This window comes from Dama dama, chromosome 21 (assembly GCF_033118175.1).
Source record: "Dama dama isolate Ldn47 chromosome 21, ASM3311817v1, whole genome shotgun sequence".
In the NCBI taxonomy this organism is placed as follows: Eukaryota; Metazoa; Chordata; class Mammalia; order Artiodactyla; family Cervidae; genus Dama; species Dama dama.
This window is the reverse complement of record NC_083701.1, coordinates 17794452-17817405: the sequence shown is the minus strand read 5'-3', so window position 1 is coordinate 17817405 and position 22954 is coordinate 17794452. Positions and strand designations below refer to the sequence as shown.

Sequence of the window (22954 nt, the reverse complement as noted above, 5' to 3'; positions counted from 1 at the left end):
TCTCTACTTTTTAATATGGTATCTAGGTTGGTCATAACTGTCCTTCCAAGGAGTAAGCGTCTTTTAATTTCATGGCTGCAGTCACCATCTGCAGTGATTTTGGAGCCCCAAAAAATAAAGTCTGACACTGTTCCCACTGTCTCCCCATCTATTTCCCATGAGGTGATGTTTCGTTCATATACATATATTATACAACATAATTCTTAAAATTGAACTGGGTTTATACAATTTATATACTTTTGTAAACAATTGCCTCAATCAATATTATACTGATTGGTGAATATTTATACTTGTCATTAAACATTAAAAATATGACTTTTGTTGCGTGGTACTTCATCATAAGCTTATACTAGTTACCTTTAAGAGAAACATGCAGGTATTCTTCACAAAACTGAGACACTATTTAAGCATCATCATGTCATCCCTAAGTTCAGCACAGCACTGAGCACATAGTAAGTGCCCTCAGTAACATTCCTTGCACTGAGGACAGAAGGTGTTTTAAATTTATAATCAAAATTTTCCGTAATGAAGACTTATATTAGCACATACATTGAATCTGCCTCTAATGAGTGGTTCCAAAATGATTCATTAATGGACTACATATTTCTGTTACAGGTTTCATGTTGCAAGTAACTGTGGAGAATACAGTAGTAATTCCCAGGGAACTCCTGACTGGATATAAGTTCAGTGCAGAGAAATGCTTCGAAGCAGAATCAAAAGTGGCAATGGCATCACTGTCATTGAGCAGGGATAGTTCAGGTGATTCTGCCAGGGCTCTGTCCCAACTTCAGAGCAGTATTCTGTCCCTAGCAATGCCATGCATTTCACCATTTCAGAAAAGCTCATCTCTCTGTGCCATCTAGTGTCAAGGAGTTTGTTTCATATCATAGGGTTATTTCAGTGGCAAAAAACGTTTCAGTGGCTCTGAAACTGTTGTTTCAGAGCATAAAAAGGACTGAGTATCAGAAACGTAGCTCTGACGACTGGACATGTACCTAGAGAAAGGCACCCAGCACTGCTGGCATGTTCTTTGCTGTGGAGAGAAGTGCTGTGCGTTGCGGGATGTTTAGTAGCATCTCTGGCCTTTACTCACTACATGCCAGTAACCAACTCTGTTCCCTGAAATACAACAACCAAAAATGTCTCCAGATGCTGTTAAATGTCCTCTGAGGGCAAAATCACCCCATTATTAAGAACAGATCAATTCATATTTACATAGGATGGCTGTAACTTTTTTGAAAAGATAATAGCAAGGGTCGGCAAGGATGTAAAGAAATTGGAACCCTCATGCACTACTGGCAGGAACGTGAAATAGTGTGTGCAGATGTTGTGGAAAACAGTTTCTCAAAAAGTTAAATACAGAACTACTACGTGACCCGGCAATTCTACTTTTACATTTGTATCCAAAAGAACAAAAAGCAGGGACCTGAATATCTGTACACGATGTTAATGGAAATATGATTCACAATAGCCAGAGGATAAACAAGCCATATGCCCATCAACAGATGAATAAACAAAATGTGATATGTGTGTGTTATTTATATCAAGATTTTTACATATTTTTATGCATAGAAAACTCAGTCATAAAGAGGAATGAAATTTGGATACATGCTACAACATGACTGGACATTGAAAACATTACATTTAATGAAATAAGCCTGGAGGACAGGTTTTGTACCATTCCACTTACATGTGGTACCTAGAAAAAGCAAATTCAGAGACAGAATGCAGAGTAGAGATTACCAGGGACTAAGGGCAGAGGGAAAAAGGAAGTTATTCCTTCATGGATACAGAGTTTCTGGTTGGAATGATCAAAAGGTTTGGAGTGCAACAGGGGTGATACATCGTGAATGTGTATAATACCACTGATTTATATCTTACAAATGGCTAAGATGATAAACATTATATTATATATGCATGCACGCATGCACACATGCTAAGTCGCTTGAGTCATGTCCAACTCTGTGACACTATGGACTGTATGTAGCCTGCCAGGTTCCTCTGTCCCAGGCTCTTCCATGGGATTCTCCAGGTAAGAATGCTGGAGTGGATTATCATACCCTATATTTTATCACAAGTTTTTTAAAACTTAAAAAAAGAATTGACCCAGAGTGATTATATTCAGAAGCATAATTTTGAAAAAATCGAGCAAAAATATAAATTTCTGTTTATTATTAATTATGTATCTTTTTTACATGACTTATTTATTCTATTAGAAGATGGGAGGAGGGAGGAATCCCTTGCCTAAGAAACTGGGAGACCTGGATTCTGGTCCTAATTCACTGTATGAAATTAAGCATATTATTTTATCTCACTTATGCTTAGTTTCCGTATCTGTAAATTGTAAGCTTTGCATTAATAACATTATGACTATTTGCAGTTATAAATTTCTATATTCTATAATTCTGAGAATGGACTATGAAAATCATTTTCAGAGCATTTCTGAAAAATGCCTGTTAAGCATCATAAACATTTCTTTGTGTAGAAGTATCAGAAAATGATGTGACATTGTGTTGAACTGGACAAAGTATGATGATCTGAAAACTACAATCCTAACACAGTATTTCCACTGTGATAAAAACACAAAGATTTCCTTGGGGTGAGATGCTAACTCTGCTTCTCAACTTAAGGTATGAAGGTTTCTTAAACAGCAACCCTGTCCTCTCCCCTTCCTTTCTCCATTCTCTTCTCCATCCATCTTGTTTATTATCTATTTTACCTATTTTGTTACCTGTATTACATATTCCTTCTCACTTAATAGAAAGTTTAACTCCAAAAATTATATGAGAATATCATTAGAAGTACATTTACTTGGGCGATGGTTAGAAACAGTACTCCCAGAAACAATCAGAATGAAGATGAAGTGATTATAAAATAATAGCTAACATTTTTGAGCATTTAAAATGTGGGCCAGTCACTGTATCACTTTTAATGTGATATCTGTCATATTGGTAAGTGCTATTTTGATCCCCATCATACAGGTTCAGAAACTGATCTTGCAGCTATGAAGTGACAGAACTGGACTTGAAAACTGGATATTTCTGAATACAGAATCTGCACTCTAAACCATTTCTAATATTTGCCCTGTCTTGAGCCCTAAACCATCAACCAAGCAAGGAATCCAGAGCATCTAGAATAAGGAGAAAAGCAGCAGTATGTTCCCACATCTGTTACTAAGGAAATGGAAAAGAAGATCGCTTTCTAACCTTTTTGAATGAATAAATTCATGAATAAGTGACAGCTAAAATCCCAGTACAGGCAAAAAACATGTTAGCTTAAAAAGACTCATTACTGGAAGGGGTTTACTGGATAGCACTGTGTAAACCTCCTTACCAGAAAAATAGATAACATCTCATCTTCAATATACAAAACTTTTTTCTGGTGACCTCTAGATACCACAGCCTTCAAAAAAAAAAGAGAGAGAATGACCACCTCCATCAGGCCTCATTTCTTCCTCCACCCAGTGTCTCTTTGCCAGTCAGTTACACAAGCTCTTTGCCTTCTGAACTTAAGCAGCCAATAGATAGCACAGTTTCTTGGTATCTGTCGGTCTCTGTGTCACGGCCACAACATACCCTTCTCAGATTTTCTTTCCTAGTGGTCCCTTGAGCCCTTCCACAAAGATGGTTTTCTCACATCTGGGCAGGTATCCTAGTCCCTTACCTCTCTCATTAGTAGTCCATCAAATCCCTCCCATACTGGCTTTTATATATCAGGAGAATATGTTTTATAATGAGTCAGAAAGGCCTGATGGCTTACAGTCTCTTGGCAACACGTTCTGGCAGCAAAGCCGCCTGAGGACTTATTGGGTTAATGCATGTGTGTTTCTGAGTCTCTCCATTCCCCCTAAGAAGGGAATAGATATTCCCTTGAGCGTGACTATGACAGGATTGAGATTGGATTAATTAGCAGGCACTGATCCCCTGCCTAGAGATGCAAGTTTAAAAAAAAAAAAAAAAAAACAGGCACAAAATCATATTGTGTCAGCAGGGTGCTTATAGCATTGGCAGTCTTGGTTTTTTAACATATTTCTAAAAGACTGTTTTCCACATTGAAGAAGTTTGAAGAGTAGATGCCTTTGAAGCTAGAGATATAAAACTCCTTTAATATCCAATAGAGTTGATGCATACCAAAAAAAAGAAAAAACCCAATTGAAGAGATAAAATGAAAGGCTTTAAAATCCTCAGCACTTTAGTTCTTTATTAACTTCTTGGAAGGGATTATTATCCACATACAGATTTATCTTCTCATTTTGTCTGCTTATCTGTTTTCAGGAAAAAGAAAAGCACCCAAACCTGGGAGAGGAGGAACCATTTCCCACCATATCCCAGATTTGGGTATTTTCTTATCAAAGTTACCAGCTCAAATGGCTGACTCAACCAGGTTTTGCAGCCCTGTCAGTTTAAAATTACATAAGACAATGGGAAATGCAATAAACCAAGATCAATAGAAAATACTGTACTGTACTTGAAACTGTTTAATAAGAACAGGGATAAACTGCTTGTCATTTATCCCCCAAGTTGTCTCATGAACTTTAACTGTAATAGTAAAGGTTTAGAAATCTTATTCTGTTGCACAACTCTATTGGAATCAGCATCCCCATTTTATAGATAAAATGTCAGTTGCTCACCCAAACCCTTACAGTTGGTATGTAGCAGGCACTCCATAAGAATTAGGGAAAAGAGAGGAAGGCTGGAGGAGGGAGGGAATTAATTGGCAAGTAACTCTAATCCATTCTCCCCTCACTTTTATCTAGTTGTAGCAAAATCAGTGGAGCAGTGGTAAGAACCCACCTGCCAGTACAGGAGGAGATGCAAGAAGATGCAGGTCATTTAGATCAGGGTCAGGAAGATCCCCTGGGGCAGCAAATGGCAACCCACTCCAGTATTCTTACCTGGAAAATCCCATGGACAGAGGAAACTGGTGGGCTACCGTCCATAGGGTTGCAAAGAGTCAGACACAAGTAAGCACACACACAGCAAAATATATTGATGTGTATTTATTTTGTCTCCCCTTCCTTGCCCTGTCCCCAAAGTAGGTGCTATTTGATGGTAAATAATCTAAAACATAGTGAGGTGAAGAGGAGCAGCAATGATCTGGAATAATCCAGGAAAAAAATCTTCCCAGTGTTAATATGAGAGTGAATCCACCATAGGCACTTTCTGTTTTAAAGTAGGACACTATGTTATGGTAGAAAATGAGAGTCAGCAGACAGGGTCCTCATTCTCTTCCCTGCCTGCAACTAGCAGTGTGACCGACAAAGTAGCTAAACTGCCTGGTTAGCTTTATCACCTGTAAAAGTATGATAGTTCTCATGCTGGGATTTCTGGAACAAATTTAAAAGATGATATTGGTCAAACAGCATGTCAAATGATTGTTGCAATATTTTTGTAAGATACAAATCTGACAAGCACTCAGTAAACTGTAGCCTTTATTATCACTGATATTTACTCCTTTAGTTTCTCAAGAGATTCTGGTGTGCATTTTTTTAATAGGCAAAGGGTATATGGAACAAACAACAGTTTGTTTGGAATTTAACAGTTTATGATAAATAGCCTAGAAGGTCTATTTCTAATTACATGACCTTTAAGAATGCATCTCATCTGTTTGTAAACTCTGAAATATTCAAATCCTCCTATACCTGTCTCTCACATCTGCCTTAGCCCTCCCTATTATGTCAACAAAGTCCCAAAGAGAGGAAAAATATTATTTCTACTCTATCCCCAGCACTTAGAGCATAATAACAACTATATATGCACGTACACATACACACACATTCTTTTCTCCCTGTTACATTGCTGTTTTGTAAAGTTCATAGTTAATCTTCTTATTTATAAATTCCTATTTTCCTAGCTCCCAGAACAGTGCTTTTCACATAGCAAGTGCTCAGCAAGCATCTGTTGAAAGAATTGGAAACGTTATTCACAGAGAGAGGGGAAAAAAGAGTAGAGAGAAAAAAACAAATCTCCAAGCAGAAATTGATAAATACATCTGACAGTGAGCTGGGCAATGAGACGCAGGGTGTGATGTGAGAAGACCAAAACTCAACATGTGGTTTTTCCAAGCAGCTTTGTGCTTCATCCTTTGCATCCTTCACACCCTTTGTGCTTCGTCTTTTGCATGTGGTAGTGACTGATTTCTGTGGCCAATGCCTAACTTCCTTGAGTGACTCAGCCTTGTTGCCTCAATATGTTGCCAAGAGCTAATTGTCTTTCCTCCTGCTCTAGAAGTAATGACAACCACAAATGCTGAGTGCACATATGTGCCAGGTACTTAACTGACTGCTGATCCTCCTCAATCTGCGTCCCTGGACATTAAAAGGAGTCGAGGAGTACACTATTACACAGCCCCCAATTATTAGCACTAAATTAAACTCTGCAGAAAGCCCTTTGCCTAGTTACCTTAAATGAAGTCAGTTGTCTTTTCTAATTAAAAAGTTGCAGTCAATGTGGTAACTTTCCAGATGCTGCTGGCTAATAATCAGTACATCTTCATCCCTCTTTGCTTGTTATTGTACCACAGGGACTGAGAACCTGAAAAACACATACCCCTGACTCCCATGTTAGAAACAATTAAAGTCAGAGAATGGGAGATCCCTGTGTGAGATTTGAAAGGTGGAAGAGAAGGAAAAACCATCCCTACCCACTGACACTGTCAACATACACATATCACACACCATACACCTCCCATACATCCCACACATATGCCCACACAAGGACACACATCACACACAATGCACATACATACACACTCCACTCCTTAGGACCAAGGCTTTCATTAACTTGATTCTTCCTTAAGTCACACCGAGGCTAAATTTTTTCTCAGAGGTTCCTGAATTGCAGCTTGATGTGCTATGGCAAAGATCATGTAAACATCTTCCCTGTAAAAATCTGGAACAACACAAAAAGAACACTTGAGGAGCACATTTGCCTATGTTAGAAACCAACCTGAACTCTATAAACCATGTTATAGAATTGAAAGGTTATTTAGTATTAATTACATAGGAGAAGAAAAACTGTTTTCTAAGACTCACAAGCATCATCATCAAAATGGAAAATCTTTAAAAAGAAAATATCTCTAGCAGCATCTAAAAATAGCACAATAGTAACTGTCCAAGCTATGAAAGCAAGAGCAAATTTAAGAATTATGATCCTCAGGAACTTTCCAGAAGACACAGACATACTGCTTTTGAAGATTGACTTGGAAACTGTAGGGGGCACCTAGAAATGGAACCCCCAACTGGATGCACAAACTTCAGATGTGCCCAGTAGTCAACACAACCACCATTCACTGAGACCCAACTTTTGACTGAAGAGTTTAGCGAAGATCCTGAACCACCATGTATGTTTTATCTTTTTTTTCTAAAAAATGGTCAATAAGTATTAAGTGTAAATGTGGTTTTTTTTTTCATTTATTTTTATTAGTTGGAGGCTAATTACTTTACAATATTGTAGTGGTTTTTGTCATACATTGACATGAATCAGCCATGGATTTACATGTATTCCCCATCCCGCCATGTATGTTTTAAAGTCTAACCACAGAGCAAGAAATTATAGGATTTACCAACCTTAACAAGAATATACCTGTGATGGAAAATGTCATTACATAAAACCAGAAACTTACCAGGAAAGACTGCATACAGAGGAGTACATGGCAGAGGAGTCTTGGTGGTCAAACTTCAAGTTCAAAAAAAGTTGTTTGAGAGAGAGAGGCCATAAATGAAGAGCAACCTAGAAGAGGAGATGCATGAAAACTCTCTAAGAGGAAACGTATCAAGTCTGAAAATTATTCTAGAAATTGAATTGTGGAACATCCTTAGTAGTGTTTGAAAAAGTAAAATAAAAAGGCATGAGGCAGTGCATCACAGGGCCTTCCCAGGTGGCACTAGGTATAAAGAACCTGCCTTCCAATGCTGGAGACATAAGAGATGCAGGTTCAATCCCTGGATCAGGACGATCCCTTGGAGGAGGGCATGGCAACCCACTCCAGTATTCTTGCCTGGAAAATCCATGGACAGAGGAGCCTGGTGGGCTACAGTCCAGGGGATCGCAAAGAGTTGGACATGACTAAAGCAACTTAGCACATAATGCATCACAGCGGGAAGAGCCTGAGCTTCAAATAAGCTCTCTTTTGCTGCAAGAGAGTGACCTTCACTAGATCTGAATGTCCTCATCTATCAGTGTGGGATGTGGTAGGTGCTAGAGGTGACACTGCTAACTTGCAAGTAGACAAGGAAAGAGTGAGCAAATACTTACACACCAAGTAAATACAATCTGTCGAAGCCTATGCTTTTAACCAACTCATGCTGAAGCTGTTTGCTCATTCAGTTAATTATTCTGATTGCTTATTGAATATGTGTAAACCCATGAGGGAGGAGAATTATTTTTTTTTAATCTAGTCTTGGACACAGACAAAAAGTAAATAGACAGATATAATTGAGGATTAAAACAAATACTACAAAGAACATTGGAAGAAAATGATGTAAGACCTTAAACATTGAAAAGATTACCTTCATGCAAAGATCTAGGCTGACATAAAGACATGAGGCAATGTTCAGGCAGAAAGACAGCTTGTGCAAAGTTCCGGCATCAGAAGAGGGCTATTTGAGGAACCGAGTGATCCAGGAAGGGATTAGCATCAAATGATGTTAGAGGGATCTTCTTTTACAAAGAAGAGGATAAGGATTTTTTTTTTTTTTTAACAAATTCTAAGTGTAATTGGAACTATTTAGTGATTTTAACCAGGAGCATTTTGTAAATAATTTGTGTTTTTAAAAATCATTCTGGTCGCTGCATGGAAAGTGAGCTGTTGGAATAAGAAAACCATTCTGTTACTGTATAGCAAATATGACTGAAAGTCAGTAGGAATGGGTTTAACATGTGTTTTCATCATTTACTAGAAAATTCTTGAGTCAGACCTGAGTTCCAAATGGGAAAAGAACGGACAGAAACATAAACCCAAGGGTAGCTCATGTCTATATCAATGCATGTATTCAAAAGCATTTGAATAAATAAAGGAATTAGAATTCCTCCTTGTTCCAAGAGATAAAAAGACTATTTCCTCGCCATATTGAGTTACCCCATGAGAACTGGAAGGTATGGAGTGCTGCCATATTCTTTCTTTGTATTCCAGAAAGATAATAGAGATTTACAATAGCCACGTGCCATTGTTAAGAGATATTATATGTACTTTCCAGGGGGACAATAAAAAATAACATTGGGTGCAACCAAATAACTTGTTCATTATAATTAGAGTCAGGCATGTACTTCTCAGTATTTTCAGTCTCCACATACTATAATTTTCCAGCACATCATGACGACTCTCTCTCCAACTGAGTTAGTTGAACAGTTACAGGAACAGTTACGCATACAACCATGCAAGTTCAGAGCTCCAAATTCAAGGCCGTGCAAACTAAACTATTACACTTCTTAAGTCTTGAGCACTTCTTTTAAGTTTGTGATTTCATCTCCTTCATCATAATTTTAATGAGATCCTTAAGGATCTTCATCTTTGAATTTGCACTTATTTTTGTTTTTAAAAAGGAAGTAAGATTCTTTTTTGTTTATATTTCACTGTGATGAACATACAAATACTGATTATTACCTAGATGACATGAAACAATCTTTGCACAGTGAACTCAACACATGCATTCTTTCTTGTAGATATAGGTAACTCTTCAAATATAGCAACATTCAAAATCTTTTAGTAGGCAACTCATATATTTCATATTTTATTAGAAGATTTGAATTTGACAGAGAAGGCAATGGCAACCCACTCCAGTACTCTTGCCTTGAAAATCCCATGGATGGAGGAGCCTGGTGGGCTGCAGTCCATGAGGTTGCAAAGAGTCAGACACGACTGAGTGACTTCAGTTTCCCTTTTCACTTTCATGCATTGGAGAAGGAAATGGCAACCCACTCCAGGGTTCTTGCCTGGAGAATCCCAGGGACGGCGGAGCCTGGTGGGCTGCCGTCTCTGGGGTCGCACAGAGTCAGACACGACTGACGTGACTTAGCAGCAGCAGCGGCAGCATAACCAAATTTACACATAAGGCCATACTGAAAAATTCTTTTAAATGCTTGTAAGTAATTTGACAACTGATTCTGGAAAATCATAAAATCAATGGCAAAGTATCATAAAATAGTATTTATTTTATAAAATTTCATATATTACCAATAGTGTGCAGAAATCACTCATAGACCACACACACAAAAATAAAATTAGTACTCAATTTTCAAACTCTTGCCAACAATTCCTGTATTTAGAGCATGAAATCTAACAAAAATAAACTAATATAAAAGTTAAAAATAGCAGAACTCCATCAGACTGACCTCCTGATTTACTTTCCTCTTTTTTAGTTTTTATTTTTTGATTAACATACTAAGATTATATTTCTCTTCAGGGGAAATTTGATCTTCTCTCTGTTGATTATATTTAATATAAGCATTCCATCACAAAAAAATTTTAATTGATGGCTATTAACAATATACCCTCTGGGTGTATCAAGTCATTTAAATGTTTAGATTCATTATGGGAATTGACTTGAGAATCCAAATTGTTATGAGAAGTATCTAAGAAGCTCTGATTTATTATGTTTTTAATACCTTATATCACAGATGACATGTGGGGAAAAAATAAGAGTAGAAAAGAAAGGGAGGATGAAAAGAATAGGAATGTAAAAGAAAAATTAGGAAGATACACTGAAACTCAGCGGTAAATAAAGGCAAAATAAAATGAAAGAGCAAAGTTTTAAGTGGACGTGGCTAACCAGTATTGGCCATAAACATTAAAAAATAAATGGCTTTACACAGGGAACCCTGTTCAAGGTTATGTGGTAGGCTGGATGGGAGGAGCAGGGAGTTCAGGGGAGAATAGATACATACATGTGTAAGGCTGAGTACCCTTGCTCCACCTGAAACTATTACAACATTGTTCACCAGCTGTACTCCAATATAAAATAGTTTTTTAAATGGTTTTAAAAATGATGACACTTAAGAATAAACAAAAGTTTTAAAAAAACTTGGGGGACAAAATTTAAAGTCAATGAAATTATCACATGTGTTAAAGAACACACTTGCCAAGTTATTAGGTTTCAAACTGACATTCTGAACATTGAGACGTGGCTTTTTTTCTTTGGAGACATAATTGAAAAGCCAGCTTACTACTAATGTATTTGTAAAAATCAATTTAGAGTAAGAATATTTCATATTAACATTCTTACAGCTATAGACCATCATAGGTGAGGAGAGTAAGATCAATGCAAATTATTTCCAATTTAGGTGTACCCTGAAAAGACTTGTCACCAGAGGCAATTTTACTGTCTATCATTGATGGTTATTGTTGGCAAATTGTCAATACTTCCTTCACAAACAGCATTAAACCTATACAACAGTTCTCTTGCTTAGAGAGGTTAAATCAGTTGTTAGAATTAATGTTCTATTTTGATTTTTGTAACTAAGTTGCTCAAATTAACAAAAGTTATTTATTTCTTGAGACACTCATCTGAAGGATAATTATGAAAATGGGAACTCAGAAAGAAATTCAATATTGGAATGAGAAAAACATGCTTTTGTAAAAAAACGAAATTTGGAATGACCATAGTTTAGTTACATTTGGGCTAAATTTTCTTGCCAAGTTTTATATTCAAGATAAACATGGCTGAGATTAGAAGGGAAGCCTGATATAGGAGGCCCTAACCAGAAGGGCAGAGAATGAAAGTTCAGTCCACGTCCCCTATAATGACTTGATACATGGCCAGGGCAAATTTCCCCAGTTAGCTTTAACACCACCGATAAAAACAAGGTCCAAAAGAAATATCTGTCAGACTTTCTCAATGTTAGTCCTAATCACATCAATCATAGGCTCGTTCATTTTCTATCAGGTGTGATATAAGTTTTTTTTTGTTTTTTTTTGTTTTTTTTTTAATTTATTTTTATTATTATTATTTATTTTTTTTCCAGTGGGTTTTGTCATACATTGATATGAATCAGCCATGGATTTACATGTATTCCCAATCCCGATCCCCCCTCCCACCTCCCTCTCCACCAGATTCCTCTGGGTCTTCCCAGTGCACCAGGCCCGAGCACTTGTCTCATGCATCCCACCTGGGCTGGTGATCTGTTTCACCATAGATAGTATACATGCTGTTCTTTTGAAATATCCCACCCTCACATTCTCCCACAAAGTTCAAAAGTCTGTTCTGTATTTCTGTGTCTCTTTTTCTGTTTTGCATATAGGGTTATCGTTACCATCTTTCTAAATTCCATATATATGTGTTAGTATGCTGTAATGTTCTTTATCTTTCTGGCTTACTTCACTCTGTATAATGGGCTCCAGCTTCATCCATCTCATTAGGACTGGTTCAAATGAATTCTTTTTAATGGCTGAGTAATATTCCATGGTGTATATGTACCACAGCTTTCTTATCCATTCATCTGCTGATGGGCATCTAGGTTGCTTCCATGTCCTGGCTATTATAAACAGTGCTGCGATGAACATTGGGGTGCACGTGTCTCTTTCAGATCTGGTTTCCTCAGTGTGTATGCCCAGAAGTGGGATTGCTGGGTCATATGGCAGTTCTATTTCCAGTTTTTTAAGAAATCTCCACACTGTTTTCCATAGCGGCTGTACTAGTTTGCATTCCCACCAACAGTGTAAGAGGGTTCCCTTTTCTCCACACCCTCTCCAGCATTTATTGCTTGTAGACTTTTGGATAGCAGCCATCCTGACTGGCGTGTAATGGTACCTCATTGTGGTTTTGATTTGCATTTCTCTAATAATGAGTGATGTTGAGCATCTTTTCATGTGTTTGTTAGCCATCTGTATGTCTTCTTTGGAGAAATGTCTGTTTAGTTCTTTGGCCCATTTTTTGATTGGGTCATTTATTTTTCTGGAATTGAGCTGCAGGAGTTGCTTGTATATTTTTGAGATTAATCCTTTGTCTGTTTCTTCATTTGCTATTATTTTCTCCCAATCTGAGGGCTGTCTTTTCACCTTACTTATAGTTTCCTTTGTAGTGCAAAAGCTTTTAAGTTTCATTAGGTCCCATTTGTTTAGTTTTGCTTTTATTTCCAATATTCTGGGAGGTGGGTCATAGAGGATCTTGCTGTGATTTATGTCGGAGAGTGTTTTGCCTATGTTCTCCTCTAGGAGTTTTATAGTTTCTGGTCTTACATTTAGATCTTTAATCCATTTTGAGTTTATTTTTGTGTATGGTGTTAGAAAGTGTTCTAGTTTCATTCTTTTACAAGTGGTTGACCAGTTTTCCCAGCACCACTTGTTAAAGAGGTTGTCTTTTTTCCATTGTATATCCTTGCCTCCTTTGTCAAAGATAAGGTGTCCATAGGTTCGTGGATTTATCTCTGGGCTTTCTATTCTGTTCCATTGATCTATATTTCTGTCTTTGTGCCAGTACCATACTGTCTTGATGACTGTGGCTTTGTAGTAGAGTCTGAAGTCAGGCAGGTTGATTCCTCCAGTTCCATTCTTCTTTCTCAAGATTACTTTGGCTATTCGAGGTTTTTTGTATTTCCATACAAATTGTGAAATTCTTTGGTCTAGTTCTGTGAAAAATACTGTTGGTAGCTTGATAGGGATTGCATTGAATCTATAGACTGGTTTGGGTAGAATAGCCATTTTGACAATATTAATTCTTCCAATCCATGAACACGGTATGTTTCTCCATCTGTTTGTGTCCTCTGTGATTTCTTTCATCAGTGTTTTATAGTTTTCTATGTATAGGTCCTTTGTTTCTTTAGGTAGATATACTCCTAAGTATTTTATTCTTTTTGTTGCAATGGTGAATGGTATTGTTTCCTTAATTTCTCTTTCTGTTTTTTCATTGTTAGTATATAGGAATGCAAGGGATTTCTGTGTGTTAATTTTATATCCTGCAACTTTACCATATTCATTGATTAGCTCTAGTAATTTTCTGGTAGAGTCTTTAGGGTTTTCTATGTAGAGGATCATGTCATCTGCAAACAGTGAGAGTTTTACTTCTTCTTTTCCTATCTGGATTCCTTTTACTTCTTTTTCTGCTCTGATTGCTGTGGCCAGAACTTCCAACACTATGTTGAATAGTAGTGGTGAGAGTGGGCACCCTTGTCTTGTTCCTGATTTCAGGGGAAATGCCTTCAATTTTTCACCATTGAGGGTGATGCTTGCTGTGGGTTTGTCATATATAGCTTTTATTATGTTGAGGTATGTTCCTTCTATTCCTGCTTTTTGGAGAGTTTTAATCATAAATGAGTGTTGAATTTTGTCAAAGGCTTTCTCTGCATCTATTGAGATAATCATATGGTTTTTATCTTTCAATTTGTTAATGTGGTGTATTACATTGATTGATTTGCGGATATTAAAGAATCCTTGCATTCCTGGGATAAAGCCCACTTGGTCATGGTGTATGATTTTTTTAATATGTTGTTGGATTCTGTTTGCTAGAATTTTGTTAAGGATTTTTGCATCTATGTTCTTCAACAAATGCTAAAGGATCTTCTCTAGACAGGAAATGCAGAAAGGTTGTATAAACGTGAACCCAAAACAACAAAGTAAATGGCAATGGGACCACACCTATCAATAATTACCCTAAATGTAAATGGGTTGAATGCCCCAACCAAAAGACAAAGATTGGCTGAATGGATACAAAAACAAGACCCCTATATATGCTGTCTACAAGAGACCCACCTCAAAACAAGAGACACATACAGACTAAAAGTGAAGGGCTGGAAAAAAATATTTCATGCAAACGGAGACCAAAAGAAAGCAGGAGTCACAATACTCATATCAGATAAAATAGACTTTCAAATAAATGATGTGAAAAGAGACAAAGAAGGACACTACATAATGATCAAAGGATCAATCAAAGAAGATATAACAATTATAAATATATATGCACCCAACATAGGAGCACCGCAATATGTATGGCAAACGCTAAAGAGTATGAAAGAGGAAATTAATAGTAACACAATAATAGTGGGAGACTTTAATACCCCACTCACAACTATGGATAGATCAACTAAACAGAAAATTAACAAGGAAACACAAACCTTAAATGACACAATGGACCAGCTAGACCTAATTGATATCTATAGGACATTTCACCCCAAAACAATCAACTTCACCTTTTTCTCAAGTGCACACGGAACCTTCTCCAGAATAGATCACATCCTGGGCCATAAATCTGGTCTTGGAAAATTCAAAAAAATTGAAATCATTCCAGTCATCTTTTCTGACCACAGTGCAGTAAGATTAGATCTCAATTACAGGAAAAAAATTGTTAAAACTTCAAACATATGGAGGCTAAATAACACGCTTCTGAATAACCAACAAATCATAGAAGAAATCAAAAAAGAAATCAAAATATGTATAGAAATGAATGAAAATGAAAACACAACAACCCAAAACCTATGGGACACTGTAAAAGCAGTGCTAAGGGGAAGGTTCATAGCATTACAGGCTTACATCAAGAAACAGGAAAAAAACCAATTAAATAACCTAACTCTACACCTAAAGCAATTAGAGAAGGAAGAAATGAAGAACCCCAGAGTTAGCAGAAGGAAAGAAATCTTAAAAATCAGGGCAGAAATAAATGCAAAAGAAACTAAAGAGACCATAGCAAAAATCAACAAAGCTAAAAGCTGGTTTTTTGAAAAAATAAACAAAATTGACAAACCATTAGCAAGACTCATTAAGAAACAAAGAGAGAAAAACCAAATTAACAAAATTAGAAATGAAAATGGAGAGATCACAACAGACAACACTGAAATACAAAGGATCATAAGAGACTACTACCAGCAGCTCTATGCCAATAAAATGGACAACTTGGATGAAATGGACAAATTCTTAGAAAAGTATAACTTTCCAAAACTGAACCAGGAAGAAATAGAAGATCTTAACAGACCCATCACAAGCAAGGAAATCGAAACTGTCACCAAAAATCTTCCAGCAAACAAAAGCCCAGGACCAGATGGCTTCACAGCTGAATTCTACCAAAAATTTAGAGACGAGCTAACACCTATCTTACTGAAACTCTTCCAGAAAATTGCAGAAGAAGGTAAGCTTCCAAACTCATTCTATGAGGCCACCATCACCCTAATTCCAAAACCAGACAAAGATGCCACAAAAAAAGAAAACTACAGGCCAATATCAGTGATATAAGTTTTTTTTTCATGGATTTCATTAAAAAAATTTCCTCATTTTATAAGGCTTAGTCCCCCTTTTGCAATATATTTATTCATTGTCTAAGACAATCATCACCCTTGAGAGCAGAATGGCTTGGTTAAAATAGTCACAGGATAGTTTTGACTTTGACATTGCCAAACTTCTTCAGTGATTAACACATCACTTGTGCCACTGGACAATCTCCCTATATTCAAAGACAAAACCTGGAAATGGGATTTGTCAGCCTCCCTTTTAAGCTTGTGGTACAGCTATTATTTTAGGGGTGTGCTAGTCAAAAGGAGAAATCTCTTCTAATTCAAGGCAATACTTGAACTCCTCTGAAATAAGGACTCCTCTGACATGTGATACTTTCCTAGTATGTAGAAACAATGGAGGAAACACCCAGAACTTCAAAGTTTCTGCATTATCATTGTCTTTCACAAGAACTGTAGGAAAACCGATCAAGGCATCTTGAATGGGCATATTGCCCATTGTCCTTTGTTGGGGAGACCCTAACCAGAAATTAACTAAATCTTCATTGTGAAGATGGTTGTATAGGCACAGCCATGTGGAATGATTTGTAGTTTCTCATTAATTCATTTAGTCAGCAAATATCTTTTTTTAGTTTCTATCTTGTGTCAAATACTGGAATAGGACTTGGAATACAATGATGGCCAATATAGAAAAGTTCCTATTATAGAGTATATACTCTCAGGGTGATAAATAGGCAACTTTAATACTGAGGTATGATGGAGGAAGTTCAAGAGCAGCCAGCAGGAATATTGAACTCAGTCTAAGGGTGGAAGTGGAGACGTGTACAGTTGGCCCTCATTATCAATGGATTCTGTATTTGCAAAGTCATATCACTAAAATCTGTAACCCTAAAATCAATAATTGAAATTATTTCTGGCTCATTCATAGACATGTGCAGAGCAGGGAAATTTTTTAAATGTCCAGACTCACATGTACCCAGCAGAGATGGAAGAAGATAATGCTCTGTCTCCTCATTTCAGCTCAGAGAGGAGCAGAGGGTGGAGACTGTGGGGTGCTGGTGGGGAAGAAGGTTTGCAGGGCAATGCAAGATGCTCTGACACCAGCCCGTTAGACTGGGTTTGAATCCCAACTCTGGCTCCTGTTACTGGGGCAACCTCACATAAATCTCTCTAGTACTTCTGAATGTCGCTTTCACTTTTATAAAATAAAGAAAATAGAATCTACCAGGATATTTTGCTTTTAGGATTTTACATTATAATCTATGTGATATATGTATATGTGTGTGTTCCCCCTAGGAAACAGTTCAGTATTTGCTAATGCAGTGTTGCTGGGATTTCATAGAACGTTAACCATCATGATAACAAGAATCAGTTTTATAGGTCTAGGAGTTTAAAAGTCCAAGGAGGGATTAAAATACATGCAGAGGGTTTCTGCATTTTGAAGAACTGAAAAATTTCAGAATGCAAACTAAGCTTTGTGCTCAAGGAAGAATGTAGTGAGACATAAGATCTAAAAATTCAATAAGACAAATAATGAAGGATTACTGAGATCCAAAAATGAAAAAAATTGGAATTTATATTAATGGGCATTGGAGACCTCAGCTGAAGGATTTTAAATATGAGGGTGCCACAATCAGATGTAACCCAAGATAACTGTTCCCAGGAACATATTCAGTCCTGTCATTGATGCGTTTTGTGGTTTGATGTTTCCAGCAGCATCCTTTTAATACAGAGGCAGGAGCCTTGGTCTTAGAACTGGAAAGAGAACATGAAGAGAACAATGAGTCTGCAGAGGACTTAATGAAGATTATCAGAAAATGGAAAAATGGTTTTCTGTAAAATACTAGAATTTTCTGCTTCCTGAAAGTGTCATTCAGTCATATCTGACTCTCTGTGACCCCATGGACTGTAGCCTACCAGGCTCCTCTGCCCATGGAATTCTCCAGGCAAGAATATTGGAGTGGGTTGCCATTTCCTTCTCCAGGGAATTTTCTCGACCCAGGTCTCCCACACTGCAGGCAGATTCTTTCCCATCTGAGCCACTGCTCCTTACCACCATCACAAATGAGTCCTAACTATTCAATACATCTGTTGTCAATCTCTCCAGACTCAAATCCCAGGTGAGTGAATCATAACAGACAAGCCAAGACACCACGCCCTTTCTCTGCCAGAGGAAGGCTGAGAGAGACTGTCCCCTCTCAGGCATTTCTAGTAGTAGGTAGCACTGCATTCCACCACACAGTAGGAAGGGGAATTGGATTTACATACCCAAATGTAACAACAAATGTCCAACATACCCACAAAATATGAGAAGAGGAAACAAAATGCCGAATTACTAATGAAAGCATTCCCTTAGAAGAGAGAACTTACAAACCAATAAACTATTTTAATGTCTCCAGGGTCATAAGTCCTAAGAAACCAAAGACTCTTTGGTCTAAAGGTACATATATGGGAGTAAGCATGTGTTTTATTTACCACCTGCTATGTATAGGAGGACACATCCTAAGGCATTTTTAGAGCTGTCCCCAATTCACTGACAAGAAGATAAATGTCCTTAACATCAGCTATGGCTTTGTTGACATAGCATCACCAACTTAAGTCCCTCTGACATTGCTAAAAACCTTTTACCTTGTTCTTTCTTCCCTAACTCCCATACCTCCCACATCTCCCACAACCAACCCCACTCAGTCAGAAAATCTACATGTTAAACCATAATTTGAGCACATTTTCTATATCAGGAACTAGATTCATTAGCATTTGTAAAAATGTCAAGCATTATCTCTAAACTTTAGATCAACCCTCAAAGCAAACAGCACGTCCCCCATTTTTAAGGATGGAATGAGATGTTAAGTAACTTTCCCAAGATCACATAACTGACAACCACTAGATGCACATGTCAAATCCAGATCTGCAGAACTCCAAAGATATTTATAGGCAATAAATTACTACACCTTCTTGATTTTTTTTCCTTTACTTTCCAAATAGATCTGAGGGAGCTGATAATTTCTTAGGCCTTGTTTTCTGTATCTGCTGAAGGAGACAAAGACTGAGGCACCATTGTTCCCTCCAGGTGGATACTATTCTGGTTTCCCAAGGATTAGGATTAGAGATGGCAACTTAATTAAAGTATATAAACTGTACTGGTTTAAAAAGAAAATCACAAAGAAGATGTGGTGCATATGTACAATGGCAAAATACTCAGCCATAAAGAAGAACAAAATAATGCCATTTTCGGCAACATGGATGCACCTAGAGGTCATCATTCTAAATGAAGTAAATAAGAAAGGGAAAGACAAATGCCATATGATGTCACTTAAATGTGCCATCTAAAATATGACACAAATGAATCTACTGAAACAGAATCACAGACATAAAAATCAGACTGGTGGTTGCCAAGCGGGAGGGGGTCAGAGGAGGGGTGGGGTGGGAGGTTGGGGTTAGCAGACTTAAGCTTTTGTATTTAGAATGGACAAACCACAAGGTCCTACTGTATAGCACAGGGACCTATAGTCGCTATTCTATGATAATGTAATGGAAAAGAATATTAAGAATGTGTATATAACTGAATCACTTTACTGTACGGCAGAAATCAACACAAAACTGTAAACCAACTACACTTCAATTTTTAAACATTGATTAAAGAAAAAAGAAAATCACCAAAATGGACATCCAAAAACTATAATTTGTGGTATTTTAACAGAATGGCTTTAATTCTTGACTATAAAATAACTCTACTCTCTTCTCTATTCTTCTATGCTCTTTTCTTTCCCTTTCTTTCAATCTTCTCTTGCATCTTCTCTCCTTATCACTGCTTGAAGTATTTTGACTGTGAACCAACTGGAGGCTAAGGAGTATAAAGTGCTTCTGACTATATCTCAGTGTTAAAAGGTCAATTTGGGAGACAGTACACAGTTGCGGGGGGGAAAAAAAGCAAAGCCAAACAAAGGAGAGATGTTATATAACATCAATAAAAAAAAAGAACTGGGTGTGGAATGTCTAAATAGCATGAACTATTAATAAAATCCTATTTGATTTCCTTAATTTTTTATGGAGTATTATTATTCCCATGTAATAGATGAAGGAATTGAGTCCTGCGTAAAGGAAGTGATTGGCTTGATCTTGGACCAGGTGAGTGATAAACTGGGTGGAGCAGGCTGGGTGTAAATTGGGAACGGAGGTGGCAATGATGACTAGGTCTTAGGGCCACAGCCATCCCTCAGCACCAACTAATAGTTTCCAAGCATTAATGAGTCTTCTAACTTTCCAAGAGATTCTGGAAATTGCAGTTTAGTGAAACAGTCTACTGTGTATTCTCTTTCCTATGAGCCAGTGCACCTGATCAGTGCAGGACATTTGCCTTTAACAACTGAATAAGAGCAGATCCAAGCCCATGGCTGCAGTCTTTTAGCTCTTGATCTGGTGTGGTCTCTGCAACAGCACTCTCCCTGCCAAAGGCTACACCACATGTGTGTGCATACAGATGAGGATAGGGCAGCCAGATGGTATCAGAGATGGTGGAGGGGCCTAACAAGACTGCTTTTCCAAAAAGTAGAGAGAGAACAAAAGAGGTACTTATTGAAGAAGACAGTTTTGACAGGACTGTCATCAGCAATACGGTTAACTCCTAACATTTTCTCTCAGTAAGACTTCTTCAACTTGATTTATTTTGGAGAAAAGTACATAAGAGAAAACTTTCCCCTTTCACTTCATGTCAGTTGAAAGTCTATATCAAAAGGCATTTGGGGACAAAAAATAGAATTAAAAAGCCAGGTATCTGGAGTCTTTTTTTTTTTTTTTGCAAGCACGAGGAGCCGGGCGTGCCGGGTAGGTATCTGGAGTCTTTTACTATGAATGTTTGGAGTCTTCATTTGTCCATTCAATACCCAGTTACTGGGTATCTCCATGAGCCAGCCACTGAAACTGATGATGGCAGGCCAAAGCTTCTTATATTTAAGAGGGTCAACTTTACAACAGCTTTAGTTATAATACAATGGAAACCGCTATGAAAAATGTTTGCCTAAGACCAAGTCTTAAAGTTCACCTCTACCTGATTAAACTTTGGACTGTAGACCTCCCTTTTCTTAGAGCATCTACTTTAGGAACCTTTCTGTTGTAAATTCTTTCAAGGCTCCTTCTCCCAGCCTGTTGCCAGTTGTATAGCCCAGGAATATCTTTCTCACGGACTTGGGAGGCATCCCTGCATCTCTTATGTCCTGTGTTGGCAGGCAGGTTCTTTATAGGGTCACCTGGGAAGCTCTTTGCAATATAATCATCAAGAAAGACAGTGTCAGGGACTTCCCTGGTGGTCCACTGGTTAAGAATCTGCCTTGCACGTGAAGCTGGAGCCCCTTATACAGAGTGAAGTAAGCCAGAAAGACAAAGAACATTACAGCATACTAACACATATATATGGAATTTAGAAAGATGGTAATGATAACCCTATATGCAAAACAGAAAAAGAGACACAGAAATACAGAACAGACTTTTGAACTCTGTGGGAGAAGGCGAGGGTGGGATGTTTCGAGAGGAATCGGGTGGAGAGGGAGGTGGGAGCGGGGATTGGGATGGGGAAGACGTGTAAATCCATGGCTGATTCATATCAATGTATGACAAAACCCACTGAAATGTTGTGAAGTAATTAGCCTCCAACTAATAAAAAAAATTAAAAAAAAAAAAAAAAAAGAATCTGCCTTGCAATCCAGGGGATATGGGTTTGATCCCTGGTCTGGGAACTAAGATCCCACATGCTGTGGAGCAATTTAGCCCACACCACAACTGAGCCTGCATGCCACAACTAGCATGCTATAACTAGAGAGTCTGCACACTGCAACAAAAGATCCCACATGCTACAATTAAGACCCAGTGTAGCAAAATTTTAAAAAATAATAATACAAAAGACAGTGCCCCTATTTTTTAATTTCTGTGAGAGGGTAGAAGTCTAACTTCAGTAAACAACAATTAGCAAACACAGATGGCCTAATGACTTTGGCCAACTTCCCTGCTAAGTGCTTCCAGTACTTTTTCACTAGCTCATCCAGTGCTTAAAAATCCTCCCACCTTTTGTTTTGGTGGAGTAGAGTTCAATCTCACTCCCTATTGCAACAGTCTTGAATAAAGTCTTCCTTGCTGATGATGCAGTAAAAATTTGACAGCTACCTACTTGTCCACTTACAGGAGGGAGAAGTAGGTCATTGGTAACTGGAGAAGAAGGAGGCAAACTTCATGTAAGAGGTTATTAAATGGACCTTTTGAAAGATGAACAGTGAACTGCACTAATCATACTAGTGCAAACTATTCCAAGCAGTAGGTCTCCCTGCACCTTCACAGACATGTGAGAGCAATGTCTTTGGAAAATGGCTGGAAATGACTGGCAGGCTGTAAAAACACTAAAACTATTATTGTGAAAGTTTCTGTGGTTTTTACTTCTGTTCCACTTTATAATTCTGTCTTGAAGTTTTCACCTTAAATGTTATCATAATTATAAAAAAGAACACTGAGTCCACAGTGAAAGACATACCAGCTAGAATTCATGTAGTTAATTCAATAATTTAAAGTTTACTGAGCACCTACTATATGCCAAGCAAATAGATACAAATACCCTTGTTGTAGAAAGGACCAGGTTAAGAGCATGGACTCTTGAGGCCACACAGTTTGGCTCCAAATCCATACTCCGTACCCACCACGTGACTGTGTGACCTTGGGCAAGCGACCTGGCCTCTCATGACTCAGTCTCCTCATCCATAAAACAGTATACTTGATTTTTGTATGGTATATACTTGATTTTTTAACTTAATGATTTAACA

General features: G+C 37.6%; 1 long non-coding RNA gene across 1 annotated transcript in view; it reads right to left on the bottom strand.

The window, feature by feature from the left end:
• Window positions 1-22954, bottom strand: part of LOC133042276 (uncharacterized) — a 129861-nt gene that overhangs the window by 71086 nt on the left and 35821 nt on the right. The window contains exon 2 of the long non-coding RNA XR_009689465.1: window positions 7624-7730. This is a non-coding gene — a long non-coding RNA (uncharacterized LOC133042276). The remainder of the gene's footprint in view (window positions 1-7623; window positions 7731-22954) is intronic.